The sequence below is a fragment of the Glycine max genome, chromosome 10 (assembly GCF_000004515.6).
Source record: "Glycine max cultivar Williams 82 chromosome 10, Glycine_max_v4.0, whole genome shotgun sequence".
Classification (NCBI taxonomy): Eukaryota; Viridiplantae; Streptophyta; class Magnoliopsida; order Fabales; family Fabaceae; genus Glycine; species Glycine max.
In genome coordinates this window covers 15,633,691-15,654,341 of record NC_038246.2, presented here as the reverse complement: position 1 = coordinate 15,654,341, position 20,651 = coordinate 15,633,691, and the positions used below count along the sequence as shown (strand labels likewise).

Here is a 20,651-nt window from a genome sequence, read left to right as displayed (position 1 = left end):
CCGACATCTCATACTTCAGATATTACTTTGGATAGGGCTAAGTTAATCTACGGTCTCATCATGAAGATGGTTATGAACTTGGGGTCCCTCATCTCAGGTCATATCTCTCTTATAGCACAACACGACTCCTCAAGGCTAGGTTTTCCAGCTTTGATTACTGCTTTATGCAAGACCCGAGGAGTCACATCTGATTCTCTGACCTTTGAATCTCCGAGCCCAACAATTAATTTGGCTTATATTAAAAAGCATTGTTGGAACCTGCATGACCCTTCGGTCACTTTTCAGGGAACCTAGAAATCCGGGTCTAGGAGATCTGAGGCCCTATCTACATCAGCTCCCCCTACCTCAGCTCCTTCTACATTAGCTCCTTTTACCTCTCCTCTCCCTCCAACACCAGTAGCTCCAGTTCTTCCAGATCCTTCTTCTCAGAGCTCTGAGCCTTTGATGTGTCATTGTTGGACAAGTGGCCTCAGATATCTTAAGAGGGGGGGGGGGTTGAATTAAGATATCACAGACTATTCCCCAATTAAAAAAAATTCTACTTTTAATTTAACCCAACAACCCAAGATTCCTTTTAAACAAGAACTCCTAGATAATGATGCAAATTAATAGAAATAATAAGCAATAAGCAATAAAGGAGTTTAAGGGAAGAGAAAATGCAAACTCAGATTTATACTGGTTCGGCCACACCCTTGTGCCTACGTCCAGTCCCCAAGCAACCCGCTTGAGAGTTCCACTATCTTGTAAAATCCCTTTACAAGTTCTGAACCACACAAGGACAACCCTTCCTTTGTGTTCAAATTTCTTTACAACAAGAGACCCTCGGTCTCTTAATCCCTTTTTAGAAATAGAAAGAAGAGAAGAAGAAATCTCTCTTGAAAGAGATAGATTGAATAATTTGAGCACTCAAATAATTCCTTATTGAATTGCAAGTGTATTGGCCAAGGAATTCTTAAGAGGACAAAATGATTTTGGTTTTTGAGAGGATAAGAATTTTTGTTCTGAAAAACTCTCTGCAAATTCGTGTTCCAAGTCACATATAAATAGACCTTTGATGGCCATTTAAAAACCATTTGAAAAGTTGTGACCCATGGAAATAATTTTCTGAAAATCACCTCTGGTAATCGATTACAGGCTTTAAAATTTGAATCAAAACGTTCAGTAACTGCTGGTAATCGATTACCATCAGTGTGTAATTGATTACACAGTGTAAAGTTTGAATTCAAATTTCTAATAGTTGTTATAAGTCATTTTGGCCACTGGTAATCGATTACATCCTCTAGTAATCGATTACCAGAGAGTAAATCTCTTGAAAAAGACATTTTTGCTTAAATTTCTTGGCCAAATCTTTTGTAGTTTCAATTTGGAATTCCCTTCCTAGAACACTAGAGATCTTCTTGATGTTGTATCTTGTATTCTTGGATCTACTTGTTTTTTATGTGTCATTATTTTCTCCTATTTCTTAACCCTTTTTGTCACCATTTTAATTACTGATTAGCCTTAATTGTCAAATTAATTATGCAGTTTTATCATTTAGACCTACTTGACTAATTTTGTGTTTTTAATTTAATTTCAGGAGAATTATAAGCAATTGGGCTTGAATCCGGAATTGGGCTTGGACTTGAAGAGAGCAGACAATTTTATTTTATCAAATCTTATCTTATCCAGATTTTATTTCGTCCATATTTTATTTCATCCAATCTTATCTTATCTTGTCCAGATTTTATTATATTTATGGGCTTGGACTTAAAATAGATTTGTAAGCTTTGGGGCTGAGGACCTATATAATAGCACCAGGGTTTTAGTTTAGAGAGGAAAATAATTCTAGGGTTTTAGAATTCCAGTTTTTACTGTTCATGCGCACTGTTCACGTAGAATAAAATTCGTTTTCTGCATTTTCGTATATGCTTCAATCTACAATTTCGTTTTCTACTGATTAATGGAAGGCTAAGTCTCTAGCGTTGTTTTCTCTTGAGGATCAAACACAACTCTCTTTGAGGTTTTGTTATTACTATTGAATTCTGATCAGTTTTTCCTCTTCACCAATTACTTTGTATTTGTTGCTATTAATCCATGCATGCTTAGGGCTTGATTAATTGTCTCTGCGCTTAATTTACTTTCATGCTTAATGATCAGTTTCATTCATGATTAATTGGTGTATGTGTTGCTTAATCATATAATGACAGCCTTATGTTAATTTTCGCTTAGTAATTTAATTTAGGGTTGGATTAAGTGGTTGAACTGATTAAGGATAAATTCTTGTAACCTAGGATAAGAGACTTACTTATGAATCAAGGGGAAACAACATGTTTTAATTCTGTTATTTTCTAATTCAAATTTGCTTGCTGTTTAATTTACAAAAACAAACAACCCCCCCAATTCGTTACTATTTTATTACTATTTGTTATGAACGCTTGGTTGACCATTGCTCGTTGGGAGACGACCTAGGATCATTTCCTAGATACTGCATTTTTAATGTTTATTTGATTCGGGTACGGCCTCGATCAGCTTTCCTTGTCTATGTTGTAGAGCCTGCATCAGGGCCAGCTCCTGATCATGCCGAGTTTGCAGGATGTGGTCCATCAGCGGCCGGTTATGAGCATTGAAGAATTTCTGCAGAAGGTGGCCTGGCTAGGAGTCCAGCCTTCTCCTTTGCGAGGGGGTGAGACCTCCGCAGCCCAGGAGTCTCATGAGGATCAGTAGGAGGACATTCCAGAGGCTGCAGAGCCTACACCTTCTGAGCCATTAACTTAAGATTTTGATTCAGTTATTGTTCAGGTTCAGGAGGATGTTACAACATCGGAGCCCTCTCCATCCGAGCCCTCTCCGCCAGAGACCTTTATTTTTTAGGCTGATCCAGCTATATCTCCTCAGCCTGAGTCATCTACACCAGTGTCGGACCTGCCTCTTTCTCAGGATCCATCATCTGCACCAGCACTGGACCTGAATGAGCATGCATAGGATGATTGATAGGATCAGGATCTTTATTTTCTTGCACTTTGAACAGTTTAATTATTTTGTCTTCGGTACATTTTATGTTTATGTTTTAGTTTTTAAATTTCAGTTCATAGTTATATTTTTTTTGGTAGCTTATATAAAAGCTTGATTGAACAGTGCACTTATATTATTCACTGGTTGATATTTGATTTTGGAATTCAGTGTTTATGATTGGTTTGAATGGATCAATTGTATGATGCGAGTGAATTGAAATGCGTAAATCGTATGCTTTGAATGAGCATGCAGTCATTAGAAGAGAAAGAACATGGAATTAGGATCATGACTGAAAATGTTAGTTGGTTTGTCAGGTTGATTGTGAAGGAACACGTTAGCCACAACCCGGTAAGAGTGTGATCTTTAATTGCGAGAGAACGACTAGCAGTAAGTAACGGTTTTTGCATGAATCTCTGAATATGGAATGAATGCATGAGTTTAAAGTAGCCACTTAGCCAAAAAGCTTACCTAGTGCATGAATGATTTATCCCTTGCACCCAGTTTGAGTTGAAAGTATGATTGTTTGATTGAACCTTGAGCATGTGTAGTTTATCTCCTTCTACCTTGTCTTAGGTTGTAGGAGAGCATCATTTATGAAAGGAAAAATTTGGTTCAAAGCAATTTGCCCCAAATTTGGGGGAGTTTATTGGGTGAAAGCTTCCAATGGTAAGAAATAATAGCGCACACATGAGTTATTAAGCACAACAATGTGTTAAAAAAAAAACTAACTGTAAGTAGTAAATAAAAATAAAAATGTATGTTGTTATTCAAGAAAAAGAAAAGTTAAGTGCGGAAAGGCAAGTAATAGAGCTGGAATAAAAAGAAAGAGGTTAATCTATGGATGAATGCTCTCCTAGAACTTAAGTTTTGCTTCCTAGAAAAAAACCATGATTTGTTTGCAGCCTATTAGTCAGTAAATACGACTAACTTTTGTGTAAGAAACTGTTGTGAATTGTATACAACTCTTCCCATGTATAGTTGTTTTTGGTAGTATTGTAATTACTTTTTGATAATTAAGGTAATAGGTACTTTGTATCCCAGTTTTGTGTATTTAATGATCATTCCACTTCAATTTCAGGTAAAATAGGCAAGATTGGTGAACTGCAGATTTCATGAACTCGCTAGTCCACTCATCTTCTAGCTAAGCGCATCATCCGCTAAGCGCCCCATTTGATGGTTAAGCGCATGGAAAATTCTGGAAGAAGGATGAGTTGTATATAGGTGCTTAGTGAAAGCCAACTTGCTAAGCGCACCGTCTTCACCTTCAGGCTGACCGAGTGTGACTGGCACTAAGCCAGAAGTCACTTACGTGCGCTAAGCAAGCTCATCTTCTGCTAAGTGCGCGTCCACCGACAAGATTTCCTATTTAAGCTGAAATCATGATTTCTAAAGGGTTGTTGAGTTTTTTGAGAGTTTTTGGCTGTGGAGAGACTGAGAGAGAGCTGAGCTTGACGAGCAAGCCATCTTGCAGACCTTTGGATGAGATTTTGAGAGATTGTGAGGTTTCTAGAGGTGGAGGAGACATCCCTACTACTTGTATTTCTTCTTTCTTTCATCTTTTCTTCTCATTGTTGTAAAGGAAGCTTCCCTGCTATGGAGACCTAAACCCTCAGTTGGTTCTTCCTATGGGGTACTTGATGTAAATATTTGTATATCTATCTAATGATGTTTTATGTGTTCACTGTGCTATCAGTTCCCAATTCTAGTGTGCCTTTGCCTTGATCACGTAATTGCATGCTTAGTTAGGGTCACTCACATTGGGAAATGGTTTAATCCTTAGAACTTGATAGGACGGGGCTAGCTTATCATATTTTCATGAGACATCGGGGTACGATAACCTAGTTTTTGTTATGTTATAGCTTAATGTGGTTCTGGTTAAGTTTAGTCCAACAAGAGGGATCTGAGGACGACACTCAATTAGGATTAGGCTAAACATGCACGAGTGCACTTAGAGTTTGATACTCGGTATTCATTTACCGTTTTATACTATTTGCGCGATCCGGTGCACTTGCCGGCCGTCGAACAAGTTTATGGCACCGTTGCCGGGGAACTTCTTTTTATTTAGGAAGTTTAGTTCAGTTCTTTAAGTGTCTATTTGTTATTCTTTTATTTCTTGTGAATACCTGTTTTGTTTATATTTGTTTTCTTCTTGAATTGGATAATCGTTGTTTCTGTCAGTGTTTTGTATGCATAGATCTCCTACAAGTAATTTAGTTCCTCTGGACTTGGAAATTGAAGCCACGTTAAGAAGGAACCGAGCTGAAAGGAAAAGGAAATTGTTGCAAGACAAGACAATAACTTCTATTTTAGACGAATAAGTTCAATCTTCTGATTCAGCATCATGGAGATTATTATTTCTATTCCACAAATAAATTGTGATTTTTTTCGAAGAGAGCATTACAAGGACAATTTTTATCTCTATTCCACGAATAATTCTAGGTGGAGACATGAGTTTAATCCTTACAATCATTATGAAGAAGAAAGAGCTCCTGATCTCGAAAGTGTGTCTGAAGAATTCATGGCATATCATGCTAGCTCAAAAGCTAATCAAAATTCAATACAAAATCATGAGATTCATTTTGGCAAGAGCTATTCTTTAGAAGATTATCAAAGGGAACTGGAGTTACAAACCTACTTTCAAAAGGAGGCAGAAAGAGGTTTCAATTTGGACAATTTGTTGATGCAATTCAAGGATACAATTGAATCAATTCAACGAGCATTTAAAAGTATAGAAATTCAGGTTGGTAAGCTAGTAGAAGAAGTGACTCAAGCTGTGGGCAGAAGAGAAGAAGAATTTGTAAAGGTTGAAGCTTAAGAGGAAAGCCCTGTAAATGAGCATGATTTAAAAGAAGAAGATGAGGAGAAAGTGCAACAACGGGAGCAATGCTCACAAATACACACTCAATAAGAAAATAATCTCCAAGTCAAGACATTTCTTCATCAATTGATTGTCAAAGAAGAAAGGCATGAAGATCATGAGGTTCCAATCATTCTGGGACAACCCTGTCTATCAACTACTAGTTATGTATTAGACATGGGTAAAGGTAAATTGGAACTAAGTGTAGAGGATCAGAAGATCTCCTTTAACTTATTTGAAGCAATGAAACACCCAGATGATAGTGAGGCTTGTTTTGAAGAAGACACGTTGGAGCAGGAGATGGAATTAACAGCCTCAGCCATGGTATTACAGTCTCCTTTGGAAGAAGAATCCAACAATGTGATAGAATGCCTAGTCAGTGAAAATGAAGGAGAAGAGCTAGCTTGTATTGAAGAGCTGGATGGTCCAGAAGATAAGTCTGCTGGTCATGTGATGTTTGAAGCATTTGAAAACAATAGACCAATGGAAAAGCCCAAAGTTGAACTGAAGACCCTTCCAGTACATTTGAAGTATGTATTTTTGGAGGACAATGAGGCTAAACCTGTAATAATTAGCAGCTCCTTGCAGAAGAAAGAAGAGGATCAACTAGTTCAGATTTTGAAAAGTCGCAAAGCTGTTATTTGTTGGCACATTTTTTATTTAAAAGGGATCAATCCATCATATTGTATGCACAAAATTAATATGGAAGCCAATTACATGCCCGTGAGACAACCTCAAAGAAGGCTGAATCCAATAATGAAAGAAGAAGTAAGGAAGGCGTGTTGAAGTTGCTAGAAGCAGGGCTTATCTACCCAATCTCAGACGGTTCCTGGGCAATCTTTCTATTGTTTCTTAGATGGATATTTGGGCTACAATCAAATTGCAGTGGACCCTCAGGACCAAGAAAAGACAGCTTTCACATGCCCCTTTGGTGTATTTTCTTATCATCGCATGCCCATTTTGGCTGTGGAGAGACTGAGAGAGAGCTGAGCTTGACGAGGAAACCATCTTGTGGAGCTTTTGATGAGATTTTTAGAGATTATGAGGTTTCTAGAGGCGAAGGAGACATCCCCACTACCTGTATTTCTTCTATCTTTCATTTTCTCTTCTCATTGTTGTAAAGGAAGCTTCCCTGCTATGGAGAGCTAAACCCTCAGTTGGTTCTTCCTATGGGGTACTTGATGTAAATATTTGTATATCTATCTAATGATGTTTTATGTGTTCACTGTGCTATCAGTACTCAATTCTAGTGTGCCTTTGCCTTGATCACGTAACTGCATGCTTAGTTAGGGTCACTCACATTGGGAAATGGTTTAATCCTTAGAACTTGATAGGACGAGGCTAGCTTATCGTATTTTCATGAGACATCGGGGTACGGTAACCTAGTTTTTGTAATGTTATGGCTTAATGTAGTTCTGGTTAAGTTTAGTCCAACAAGAGGGATCTGACGACGATACTCGATTAGGATTAGGCTAAACATGCATGAGACATTGGGATTTTGTAGTCCAAGAGACAACATAGAACACATGAACATTGTTAGGCAGAGAACATCCTTAATAACATCAGTCATCTAGTAGAAAGACCAACATGTTGTCTATCTGTCTTCACACACCACTACTCACTTGATTTTCTTTTGAATAGTTTAGTTTACATATTTGTCCATACCACACACCACACTTTCATCCTAAGACACTTATTTACTGAACCACATCTTTACCAAGTAAAACAAGTTCCCTGAGAGTTCGATACTCGGTATTCATTTACCATTTTATACTACTTGTGCAATCCGGTGCGCTTGCCGACCGTCGAATACAGCCCAACCTCATTACAAGCCTAGTAAAAGTCCTTCGGATTCAAGTTTCTGTGTTCTTGACTTTATGGAATGAGATAAAGTGCAAAGATTGAGAGTTACGTTGGTTGCTGACTGATGGATAGCCTAATCACTTGTGCTTGAGTGAAATAGTGACCGTGAGACTTTTGTTGATGATCCTTCCTTGATATCTGTCATTCCTACTAACTTATCTCGGTTGTGTTTCTTAATAATCATGTTCATGTCTTTGAGAAAATGCATGTCTTGTGAGAAGTTATTGATGGAAACATTGAATGCCATTCATGTCATGTGATTGAATTCTTTGGAATAAACACATTTGTGAAGAACCACTGTGTATTTTTGTCACTTGAGGACAAGTGAACTATTCTTTCTTTGCTTGAGGTCAAGCAAAACTGTAAATTTGGGGGAGTTTGTTAGTCGTCGTTTACGACTAACTTTTGTATAGAAAAGTTTTCCAAAATTTTTATAAATCTACCAATTTATGGTTCTTTTTGGTAGGATAGTAAATAAAATTTCTTTGTTTTGATCTCTGCTTAGTAAAAGCCTCTTTACATGGAATTAATGTTAAATATTCTTTAATTTCAGGAAAAATGGAGCTATTTTGATGAAGTGCCAAAGGAGTCATCGCGTTAAGCGAGCTTAATGCGCTTAGCACGCATCAACGACTAAGCCCAGCACCAATACGCTTAGCGAGTAAAGGGGAATCTGGAAAGGCATCTGCTACGCAAGCACACGCTTAGCACGTTATCAGCTCACTAAGTGAGTCATCTATCGCTTTCCAGGCTTAGCGCGAGATTGGTGCTAAGCTCAAATTTACTTACTCGCGCTAAGTGCGAGAATGGCGCTAAGCACGATGTCGAGATCAAGAAGCCCTTTTTAAGCCTGATTTGCACAGAGCCAGGGGAGAGAGCCAAGAGAACTGTTCACTACTCAGAGTATGAATTTTAGAAAGCTTAGAGTAGAGCAAGGGGCCAAGTTTTCATCTTTTAGGGAGATTTGCACACAGGAACATCTTTAATTGCATCAACTTACTCAGTAGGAGGACCCAACGCCTTTAGATATTTGTTTTCACACTTGTTCTCATTTATTTCTTTTACTTAGGATAGAACATACTTTTGCTTTAATTCACAATCATTAATTTCTGCTTGCAAATGCGTGCTTACTTAACGAAACTTTGCTAAATGAACAAGTTCCTTGTGTTCGATACTCGGTTCATTCAGTTTTAATTATTTTACTTGGCGACTCGGTGCGCTTGCCGGTAAGACCACTCCCATATAAAAACAAGTAATACCAATTTGGAAGAGGTAGTAAACAAGTGTTCTTGTCGAACAATAGGACATCCCCATTCAGAAGGAAACTAGCTGCCAACCTCCGTAATGTTCTGTAGTCATTGTTAGAGGCCCCAGGCATGTACTCCTTGTCCTTGATGTATCGCTTGATATCGAAATACCAAGGCTTACCATCCTCCTCTTCTTCTATCAAACAATAGTGTGGAGGCTTAATGTGACATTTGATTTCTATGCACTGCAAGTTGCCGTGAGGGCCTTTTTTGAACATGGATGATAGAATGGCAAGAGCATCATTCATTTGGTTTTCCTCTCTAGGAATGTGATGAAATGATATATCATCAAAGAGCTTCATTAATTCCTTGATGTAAGCCTGATAAAGTATCAACTTATGGTCTCTGGTTTCCCATTCACCTTTCAACTGATGAATTACCAACGTTGAATCCCCATACACTTTGAGCAACTTAACCCTAAAGTCGATTCTTGCTCAGATTCCCAAGATGCATGCTTCATACTATGCCATAGTATTTGTACAATCAAAACACAATCTAGCCGTGAAAGGAAAACGTTGTTTATTTGACGAAACCAACACTGCCCCAATTCCATGACCCAATACATTAGACACGCCATCAAACCATACAATCCACTTCTCTTTGTCTTCATCCTCACCCTCTTCCTCAAACAGGACCATGATATCCTCGTCATGGAATTCTGGATGCATAGGTTGATAATCATTTATGATCTATTGAGCCAGATAATCTGCCAAAGTGCTCTCTTTTACTTCCTTTTGAGTGACATAAACAATATCGAACTCTGACAACAAAACCTGCCATCGAGCTATTCTCCCAGTAAGAGCGGGCTTTTCGAAGATGTACTTGATTGGATCCATTTTGGGCACCAACCAAGTAGTGTAATTCAGCATATACTGCCTCAAACGATATGTTGCCTATGCCAAGGCACAACATGTCCTTTCTAGTAATGAGTAGTTCATCTTTCACGCTGTGAATTTCTTGCTCAGGTAATAAATGGCTTATTCTTTTCTCCCCAATTCATCATGTTGCCCCAGTACACACCCCATCGACTCATCCAACACTGTCATGTACAGAATAAGAGGTCTTCTAGGCACTTGTGGTACGAGCACATGAGGATTTATCAAACACTGTTTAATTCTCTCAAATGCTACCTGACAATCATCGGCTCACTTTACAAACTGATTCTTATGCAACAACTTGAAAAGAGGTTCACAAGTGGCAGTTAACTGTGATATGAATCTAGCGATGTAATTCAACCTTTCCAAGAACCCAAGGACTTGTTTCTCTGTACGTGGCTCGGGCATCTCGAGGATTGCTATCACCTTATCTGGATCCACCTCTATTCCTTTCTAGCTAACAACAAAACCGAGCGGCTTCCCAGATTTTACCCCAAACATGCACTTCATGGGATTCAATCTCAACTTGTATTTACGTAGTCGCTCGAAGAACTTCCACAAATTGACTAAGTGCTCCTCCTCCATTCTTAATTTTGCAATCATGTCATCTACGTAGACCTCGATCTCCTTATGCATCATGTCATGGAACAATGCAACCATGGCCAGCTGATATGTTGCCCCATCATTTTTCAGCCCAAACGAAATCACCTTATAACAGAAAGTTCCCCACATAGTAATGAAAGTCGTCTTCTCTATGTTTTCTGGTGCCATCTTTATCTGATTATACCTTGAAAACCCATCCATGAAAGAGAATAAGGCAAAATGGGTTGTATTATCCACCAGAACGTCAATGTGTGGTAAAGGAAAATTATCTTTTGGACTGGCTCGATTTAGATCTCGATAGTCCATACACATTAGCACTTTTCCATCCTTTTTCGAGACTGGCATGATGTTGGCAACCCACTTTGGATACCACGACATGGCTAAAAAGCCTACATATAATTGTTTCCTCACCTCTTCTTTTATTTTTAGGGACATCTTAGGCTTCATTCTCCTCAACTTTTGTTTCACTGGGAACATTCGGGATTCAACAGCAACCTATGTTGCACAATTTTTGAGTTCAAACCAGGCATATCCTAATAAGACCAAGCAAAAATGTCTTGGTAGTCTCGCAACAGGGCCACCAACTCTTCTCGGACGTTAGCTGACACACAAATGCCAACCTTGACCTCTTTTTTCTCTTCACTAGTGTCCAAGTTAACAACCTTTGTTTCCTCTTGATGTATTTTTATCTCCCTCTCTTCTCGCTCCACTATTCTCAACAAATCAGGAGGCAATCCCCAAACCTCATCTTCTTCCTCTTCGATTTGATTAATTGGTTGCTCAAAATCGACATCCTGAGTATCACCACCTACATAGGAGTCATTATCGGATCTGCAGTAAATCATTTAATCACAACGAAAATAAATATCTAGAGAGATGAAATAGACAAAGATGAAAAAGGGAATACATATATAAAATGCAGTATATTAATGATCACTAGATTTTTAAAGAAAAGTACGCCCGACAAAACAAAGTAACTCCTAAAGCCTTAGGCATGGCAATAGGATCTAAAGCTACTCGATTACATCAAATCTGAAATAGAAATCCTCAATTGCTTAATGCTCTACCAATTTCCCAAGTTAAAGTCCAGAGGGCATGGCTACACCTAGTTTGGCAGATCATCATCGGCCTCTTCTTTCAACATGGCAACCTGACCCGCATACATCCATCCTGCACTCCTGAAGCTCTTACTAATGTGGCAGATAGGGATCCTCTCTACCTTTGGTTCACGCCCTTGAAGACGAGCCAAGCACTTTTCTTTCCTTTCCCGAGCAATTCTTCTCTTGTTATTATTAAGGGGCTTGTAACCCAACCCAAACCTCCCACGATTTTTGGCAACTTTCAACAAAGTCACCATCCCATCACCATTTCAGCCCAACCCCATCCTTAACATATTCTGAGCCACCATCATGGAGGACTTAGACACTCTTGGTTGAATTAGCAAGGACTCCACATAGGCATTGTCCATGACCTCTAATGCATGGAAAGTTATTTCAAGAGATTCCTCTGCCGCCTCAACATAGGGAGAAGCAGACGGGCAACTAACCAATTTATCCTCTTCCCCAAAGACTATTATGAGCTGGCCTCCTACCACAAACTTCAATTTTTGGTGTAAGGTTAATGGGACCACCCCAGCATAATGGATCTAGGGTCGACCCAATAAGAAACTGTAGGTAGGATTTATGTCCATGACTGGGAAAATTATCTGAAATATGTATGGGGCAATCTGAATTAGGAGATCAATCTCCCTTCTCACAAAAGGAAGTTTTCTGAATTAGCTTTTTCAAAAGGAAGTTTTCTTTTCAAAAGGAAGTTTTCTTTTCAAATTTGAAATTTAAATGTTGTAATCGATTACCACTTGTTTATAATTGATTACCAGTGACGAAACTTCAGAAGTTAACTTTGAAAAGTCATGAACCTTCAAAACATAACTGCCTAAGAATTCTTTGTCTTAACACATTGGAGCATACATCCTTTGTGGTACAAGTAGAGTGTACATCTACTTAGGTTGTAATACTGAGAACAAGAGAGGGTACATCTCTTGTGGATCAGTTCAAGTGGAGCATACATCCACTTGGTTGTTCAAAGAGAACAAGGGAGGGTACATCCCTTATGGATCTTTGCTTGTAAAGGATTTTACAAGGTTATTGGAAATCTCAAGGACCGGTGGTTGCTTGGGGACTGGATGTAGGCACGGGTTGTGGCCGAACCAGTATAAATCTTGTGTTTGTCTTCTTCTTCCCTTCACTCTTTAATTTCCGTTGTGTACTTTACATTTCCGCTTTACTTTTTGTCTAAGTTATTGTTTTTGTTCTTTACTTCCTCATAACTTAGTAGTAAAGCCTAATTGAATCTAGTAATATTAAGAAGGATAATTTTTTTTAATTAGTCAAGACACATTAATAATTAATTCAACCCCCCATTCTTAATTATTCCGAGGCCACTTGATCCAACAAGTGGTATTAGAGCAGGTTTCTTGAGAAACGTTTCACAACTTCAAGATTCATGGCCTCCTCAAATTCTCTGTTTCCCAAAGGAAACTTCATCCATAGGCCACCTATCTTTAATGGTGAGGGTTACCACTATTGGAAAACCCGAATGCAAATCTTTATTGAAGCCATAGATTTAAACATTTGGGAAGCAATAGAAATAGGACCTTATGTACCCACCATAGTAGATGCAAGCACAAGTACAACAACAAAAAAACCTAGAGATAAATGGACTGGAGAGGATAAAAGAAGAATCCAATATAATCTTAAAGCCAAAAAAATCATCACTTCTGCCTTAGGAATAGATGAATACTTTAGAGTGTCAAACTGTTCAAATGCAAAGGAGATGTGGGATACTCTCCAACTTACACATGAAGGCACCACTGATGTGAAAAGATTTAGAGTCAACACCCTTACACATGAATATGAATTATTTAGGATGAACACTAATGAGAACATCCAAAGCATGCTAAAAAGATTCATACACATAGTCAATCACCTTGCCTCCTTAGGAAAAACCTTTCCTAATGAAGATTTAATTAATAAAGTTTTGAGATGCTTAATTAGGGAATGGCAGCCCAAGGTAACTGCCATTTCTGAAAGTAAAGATCTTTCTTCTATGTCTCTTGCCACTTTTTTTGGCAAACTGCAGGAACATGAAATGGAACTTCAACGTCTCAACCAAAATGAAGAGACCAAAAAAAGGAAAAGAAGCATAGCACTCAAAGCCTCCTCCTCAATGCAAGAAGAAGAAGAAAAAGAAGAATCTGATGATGAAGAGGACTTCTCACTCTCTGTGAAGAAGTTTCATAAATTTGTTAAAAATAAAAGAATGGAGAGAACTTTGACAATGGGAAGAGATCTCAAGAAGGTCCCCCAACACTTAAATGCTATAAGTATAATCGAGCCATTCACATAAAGGCACACTGCCCCACAAATGAGTCATGGCCAGAGAAGAATGAGAAGAAAAGTCGTGAAGAAAGAAGATCCAAGAAGGCGTATATTGCTTGGGATGATAATGACTCATCCGATGGTTCAGAGAAGGAAATCAACCTTCTATCCAAGGACTATGAGAGTGTTGAGAACATCTCTCAAGAAGATTAAGCAAAAAGCAAACGTCTGACTGTAGAAGCAAAGCTTCATGGTGAATCAAAGGTGATTCAAAGGTGTTTTGATGATAACAATGATGATAACAAAAGATGATGACAAAGGTGATGAAAAAAAGCTCAAAGATCAATCAAAGAACAACTCAAGTGAATCAAGAACAATTCAAGAGTTCAAGATAAGAATCAAGAAGAATTCAAGACTCAAGAAGAAAGTTTAGAGTCAAGAATCAAGATTCAAGGTTCAAGATCTCAAGAATCAAGATCAAGATTCAACAATCAAGAGAAGGCTTATTCAAGATAAGTATGAAAAGTTTTTTTTTCTCAAAAATTGAGTAGCACATGATTTTTCTCAAAACCTTCTACCAAAGAGTTTTTACTCTCTGGTAATCGATTACCAGATTGTTGTAATCGATTACTAGTAGCAAAATTGTTTTGAAAAAGTTTTCAAATTGAATTTACAATGTTCCAATTATTTTCAAAAAGCTGTAATCGATTACAATGTTTTGGTAATTGATTACCAGTGCCTTTGACGTTGAAATTCAAATTCAAATGTGAAGAGTCACATCCTTTCATACAAAAGCTTTGTGTAATCGACAACACTAATTTGGTAATCGATTACCAGTGACTGTTTCTGAATAAATCAAAAGATGTAACTCTTCAAACGGTTTTTGACTTTTTCAAATTGGTTTTAAGTTTTTCTAAAAGTTATAACTCTTCTAAATGGTCTTCTTGGCCAGACATGAAGAGTCTATAAAAGCAAGGCTTTGATTTGCTTTTCTTTACTTACACTTTTCATATTCATTTGATCAATCCTTTACAAGCCTTGAATCTCTTTGAACTTCTTATTCTTCTTTGTACCAAAAGCTTTCTGAAGTTTTATGGTTTTTCAAACCTTGAAAACTTGTGCTATTCATCTTTTCATTCTCTTCTCCCTTTGCCAAAAAGAATTCACCAAGGACTAACCGCCTGAATTCTTTTTGTGTCTCTCTTCTCCCTTTTCCAAAAGAACAAAGTACTAACCGCCTGAATTCTTTTGTGTCTCCCTTCTCCCTTGTCAAAGAATTCAAAACGACACAGTTTGAGAATTCTTTTGATTCTTCCCTTTCCCTAATACAAAAGTGTTCAAAGGACTAACCGTCTGAGAATTCTTTTGTATCCCCATTCACAAAGTATCAAAGGTTTAACCGCCTGAGATCTTTGTCTTAACACATTGGAGGGTACATCCTTTGTGGTATAAGTAGAGGGTACATCTACTTGGGTTTGACTGAGAACAAGAAAGGGTACATCTCTTGTGGATCAGTTCTAGTGGAGGGTACATCCACTAGGGTTTCAAAGAGAACAAGGGAGGGTATATCCCTTGTGGATCTTTGCTTGTAAAAGGATTTTTACAAGGTTGAAAGAAATCTCAAGGACCGCAGGTCGCTTAGGGATTGGATGTAGGCACGGGTTGTTGCCGAACCACTGCTCTCATTTCCCCGATAACAAGAGTAGAAAGTGGTTCTTACCTCCCCCGATGATCTAGCTTGTCGGTCTGTGTCCTTTGGCCCCCTATCTCTAATCTAAAGGGGCGTAAGCACTAGCTGCCCTAAGAAGCAGGTCCCACTCCGTCCAAAGGTTGCAGTTAGCTCTTTTCACTTTAGAATAATACCTTTGGATAAATCCAATTCTTGCTTGCTGGACTATTGTGGTCTCACTAAATACCATACTCTTTTCTTTTAAAATCTTCGTAGGCAGGGAGTCTTGCCGCGACCCGGATAATGCTTACTTTTTGACGATGTTGGATCGATGCCAATGCCCACCTCTTTGGGGAGCCAACGAGTCCACCCAAATTCTGTATTGATTCGCTCGCTTTGTCCACCATCGCCTCTTCAAGTTGGCTCCTTCTCGAAATGGCTAAAGTCTGACCAAGACTGGTCCTTCGTAGTTCTTTCGCCTTATCAGGCTCGTAGATGGCTCTTGGAACTAGTGGTTAACCATTTATGCGCGAGACCATCGTTTATTAAGAATAAGGCTTTTCCTGGGCTCGTACGAAAGTCTCTGTGAGTAGTTCCCCCGGCTAGACCAGTGCCAATAGTTAGAGTTTATACTCCTTTTTCAGGCCTTCTCCTTAGTCCAAAGGTATGATTATGTAAAGAAAAGAATTCGTTACAAATAAGGTCAAGCTACCTGGCTCTTAACCTTGAGAGGGATCAAATCCTATTTCAGGAGCTGCCTTTACACCGGTATTCAAATAAGCTGCTGCAAAGAATGAGAAGTGGGTCTCGCTCTCCTAATTAGTCATTAGCTTATCCATCTCTCTTTTTATCCAAGCTTCTTCCGCTTTAGCTGAGGCCGATGCCCCTATCTTTCTTCTGATCCGCCCCTAAACAATAGCAATAGCATGAATCCTAAGCTACGACACGCGAAGGAATGGTTCCATGAATTATGGGTGGAGGCAACAGGGGGATTGGCTGGCTTACTATGGGGAAGGGGAGAATCACTAAAAAAAGTCTAGAGCTCCCCTAGGGAAAGTATTCTACCTCGTTGGACCGTATTCGCTACTAAAACGTAGCCCTCCTCCGCCTTCGTTTGAGGAAGCAGGTATTCACTTACGAGGTCTTCAGATAACATAATAGGTTGCAAAAATCCTTATTAGGAAGAAGACTTGTACAAATCCCCAGTAGAATTAGCTAGGAAGGCTAGGCACCTAATGCATGTGAGGGTAAAGGAAGTCTCTTTGGCACGTATGAGTAGCAGAGCGGAGTAACGGGGCAAAATGATTCGATAGTGGATGCCGCTTGAACTAAAGGACTGAGTAATGAAAAAGGCATTTAAGCCCGAGGTGAAATCTCATCTTAGTCAGATCATAAGATATCCCACGAGAAGATGTTCTTGAATAGGCAGGCTGTGAGGCAACTATGGAATCCGCCTTCCCTAATTCCGATGTTGTTGAGCGACGGCTGGTAGTGAAAGGAACTGACGATCTTGGCTTAGATGGCTTTGCTCCTGGGGAACATCATTTATCGATAGTCAAGGTACCCAAAGTTTCATGAGCAGACCATTATAAACATTCTCCGGAAAGATCCGAGTATAAGGAAAAAATTCCCTGAATATATGAGTCAGAGTATAATGCCTAATATTTTATACTACTTCTCTTTTATGGTCTATGATACCGGAGCCTCAACATCCCTTGGCCTAAAGAGGATTGCAGACCATAGGTTGTTTCAGGCAAATCTCAGCCACATCAATTTAAAAGTTTGGGTCACGATAGTCAGTGTCTTGGGAAGAAAGAAGCCTTCCTTTGCTTGCTTTGGGCCTCTTCCTTAAGCAGCCATTCATATCGTGTGGCCCCTTCAGAGAGGTCATAGAGATCAAGGAAAACCTCCCCCACAAACTTTGCTACGCCCTTAACTCTTGAACTACTTAAACAAGGAAGGCGGGGGCGCGTCTAGTGCTATCATATATAAGGGAAAGGTTCCTTTAGTGATCTATGGCTTATATATGCCTTCCTCACTCCTAAAAGGAAAAAGACCTAGCCTAATCAGACAATAACATAGTATATTTAATTTTTAGTGTTCCTACACAAATTTATGTACTTTCTATAACTTATAACAAGGTACACCATTTAACTTACCGTTACCGTGTAATACAATACAATAGTAAATAGCTTGTGATTCGGAGTTGTCGACCCGTCATTTCCAGTTGAGTCAAGCATCTCCCTCTTCATCGCTGTCGTTCAAGACGTTGTATCGACGAAGTGAGATCAGGGCTTCTCCCTCTACCCGAGCGAGGGATCAGTAAGCAACCGGGCGAGCCACATTTGTTCCAATTCCAGAGGCTTTCTCCAATCGAAGTCGGATCCAATGGCCAATCTTTTATTCCTCCCCGGAATCGGTTTTTTGCTTGGGCTGTAAGGCGATGGTTTGAAGATTTCGATGCCCGGTCAATGAAGCGAGATTGGGAATGAGAAGCTAACCAATCTCATTTATAAGATCAATCCAGCGGTTCAATTCATTGATTCATCTATCTATCAGATTAGTAACCCACCCCGATGAATCTTTTGTATCAAACGAAAGCCTCATATATATTATATCCCCTTACCGGAAGCGAAGCTTCTGGCTCGCCCTTTGTTCTTGAATTTCCAATTCCTTCTTTTCGTTCTACTTAGGTGGAGCAATCCGAACTCTCGACAGAATATAAAAGAGCTTCTTCGAACATGTGTAGACACCTCAACGAACTCATGTGGACACTCCTCAGCCCGAGCCGAGGACAATCTCTCTAAAATACACATTAAGATGTTGACCCGTTTTTCTTTTCTTTGCTGATTCCTCTCAATTAAATTTCCCACGTTGCACTAAGTTACTTACGTATGTATGCATGCGGTCCGGGAACACTTTCGGGTGAACACCCATCCGAACAAGTAGGGTCAATAGTTCAACATTTAGGCCGTAACATTTAGCAACAAAAAAATCTTTAACCCAACAAGTGCTCTCCGAACCAAGCTAGATAGTCTCCTATCACTAGGCTCACCAACCAACCTGGACTTTGATTCTGATTATTCTTACCGGTTATCAAAACCATAAGGATTGTTTCCAGCCATGAGTTCCCATATTACATAAGCGCTCTTGGGTGGGCCATTCCATCAAATCTTTGAGAAGGGGCCCAATCTCGTATTTGATGGTCGGCGTGGCGATAGGCTTCGCTTCTACGACTGCCTCCCCAGCCATTGCAAAGACTGAGCGAGAACGATAAGGGTGCTCACTAATCCTCCGTAATATCTAACAAGTCGAGTCTTATGTCGGTCATATAGAACACCAACACATAGAAAAAGGGCTGAAGGAACCAGTCCATGACTTAACATCGATGGAATGCTACCTCCAATTCCCTGTATGTTCGATAGAGCCAAAGATTCCCCCCCACTGATTGGAGTACGCTGATTATCCCCCGAACCGCACAAGATAGTTACCGCCTATCATACGGCTTTCTAACTTCACTTTTTTTTTCTGGTTGTTCCACTCTGTCGATCGATGGTAGTATAAGAGATCTGATCTGTCACCCCCTACATTTTTTACATAAAGGTTCCTTCTTTCTACCCATAGTTAGCATGTATCTCCTCGGGTCATACTTTTGAGTATCACATCATAGACCCCCACCCCAACTCTATCTTCCTTAGAAGCGAACCAGAAATAGTGCATAGGTACTTTTCAATGCTGCAGGGACGAGACGATGTGACATACTATGATCACGTACAAAAGTGCTGCCCTTCAGCTCGACAATATGGAACCTCTCAACAGCTCCTGTTCCTTTATGAGGTCCTATCGAGATAGGTAGGCCCAGCCCAAGGCTTTACCCTCCCCCCTGCTTAGCGTTCCACTTGTGATCCTGGATGTAGTGGAGGATTAAAAAAAACGCTCGAATGTTCCCCCTCCCTCCATAAGACCCTCTTTCTCTTTCCCTCTCGAGAAAGAGAAAGAAGAGAAGAAAGGATTTATTATCTTCTTTCATGTGAACGGCCCTATCTTGTATCAAAAGTTTTTTCGTGCTATACACCACGTTGAGAAAGACCAGCCTCCGTAGTACCATACCTTTTTTTTTACCCCGAAAGGGAGGTCCTTCTTATGATGCTACGGACGGCTGTCCGAAGTGCAAGGGGTAAACTCGGACGAGGATGTGATTGCGCGCGCCGGGCCCTCCCTTCGGGTGTCATATTTTGGCCGAGTTTACCGTACCTCCGGCCCTTATGTTACGCGACCGTAATCTTTTTTTACGTTCCACCGCTGTTACACCAAAAATAAAAGGTTCCACACGAGCTCCCGTTCTGCAGCATGGTGGCAGGACCGATAGGAGATTGGCTCCGGGTGTATATAGGGTAAAATCCACAGGAGTCATGCAAATACATAGGCCCCTTCCCCTCTCTTTTAGATGAATGGGGTGGTTTTATAACGTGTTTTCCGATCTACGGTCCCTCAGAGCGAGGGGATAGGCAGGTAGCATGGGCCCTCTGACTTCCAGCTATGTGTTGTGTGACATCCTGGAAATTTCTACCCGGAATTTTGTAAACGATGCATTTAGAATAATTATATATATAAGTATTATTCAGTATATATATATATATATATATATATATATATATATATATATATATATATACTCCTAGTAGGAGTAGGTATATTGGGGGAAAGATACGTGGGTTCGGCTAATTAACGAAGAGAAATCCATAACTGGACAGTTATAGATAAATTCTCAATTAATTAGTCTAAAAATTATCATTTTGCGTGCAACTTAAAATTTAACAAAACCAACCTCTGAACCATGCTCAGGGTTTCATTCTGAGCGTTTTGATATATATATATTGCTTACTATCGAAAACGGGTCCCGACGGGTGCAGAGAAACGCGAGGGGCTAGAACCAGAGAAACGAAACGCAAACCAAGGCAGGATTTTAGCATTTCAAAAATTCAGATTTTTCTCTCTTCTTGTGGTTGAGTATGAGTCACATCAAGAGCAAAAGTGGGCCCTTCTGTTCCACTCAAAATGGGACAAGTGGCAAGTGTTTTTAAAAAAATAAAATAATAGGAAAAA

General features: G+C 39.5%; 1 long non-coding RNA gene across 1 annotated transcript; it reads left to right on the top strand.

Moving 5' to 3' along the window:
- The first annotated feature begins 290 nt into the window (after window positions 1-290).
- LOC121172980 (uncharacterized) lies at window positions 291-18,979 on the top strand. Its single transcript, XR_005886882.1, has 3 exons — window positions 291-302; window positions 3,531-3,533; window positions 18,824-18,979. It is a non-coding gene; the product is annotated as an uncharacterized lncRNA (long non-coding RNA).
- Window positions 18,980-20,651: the final 1,672 nt, after the last annotated feature.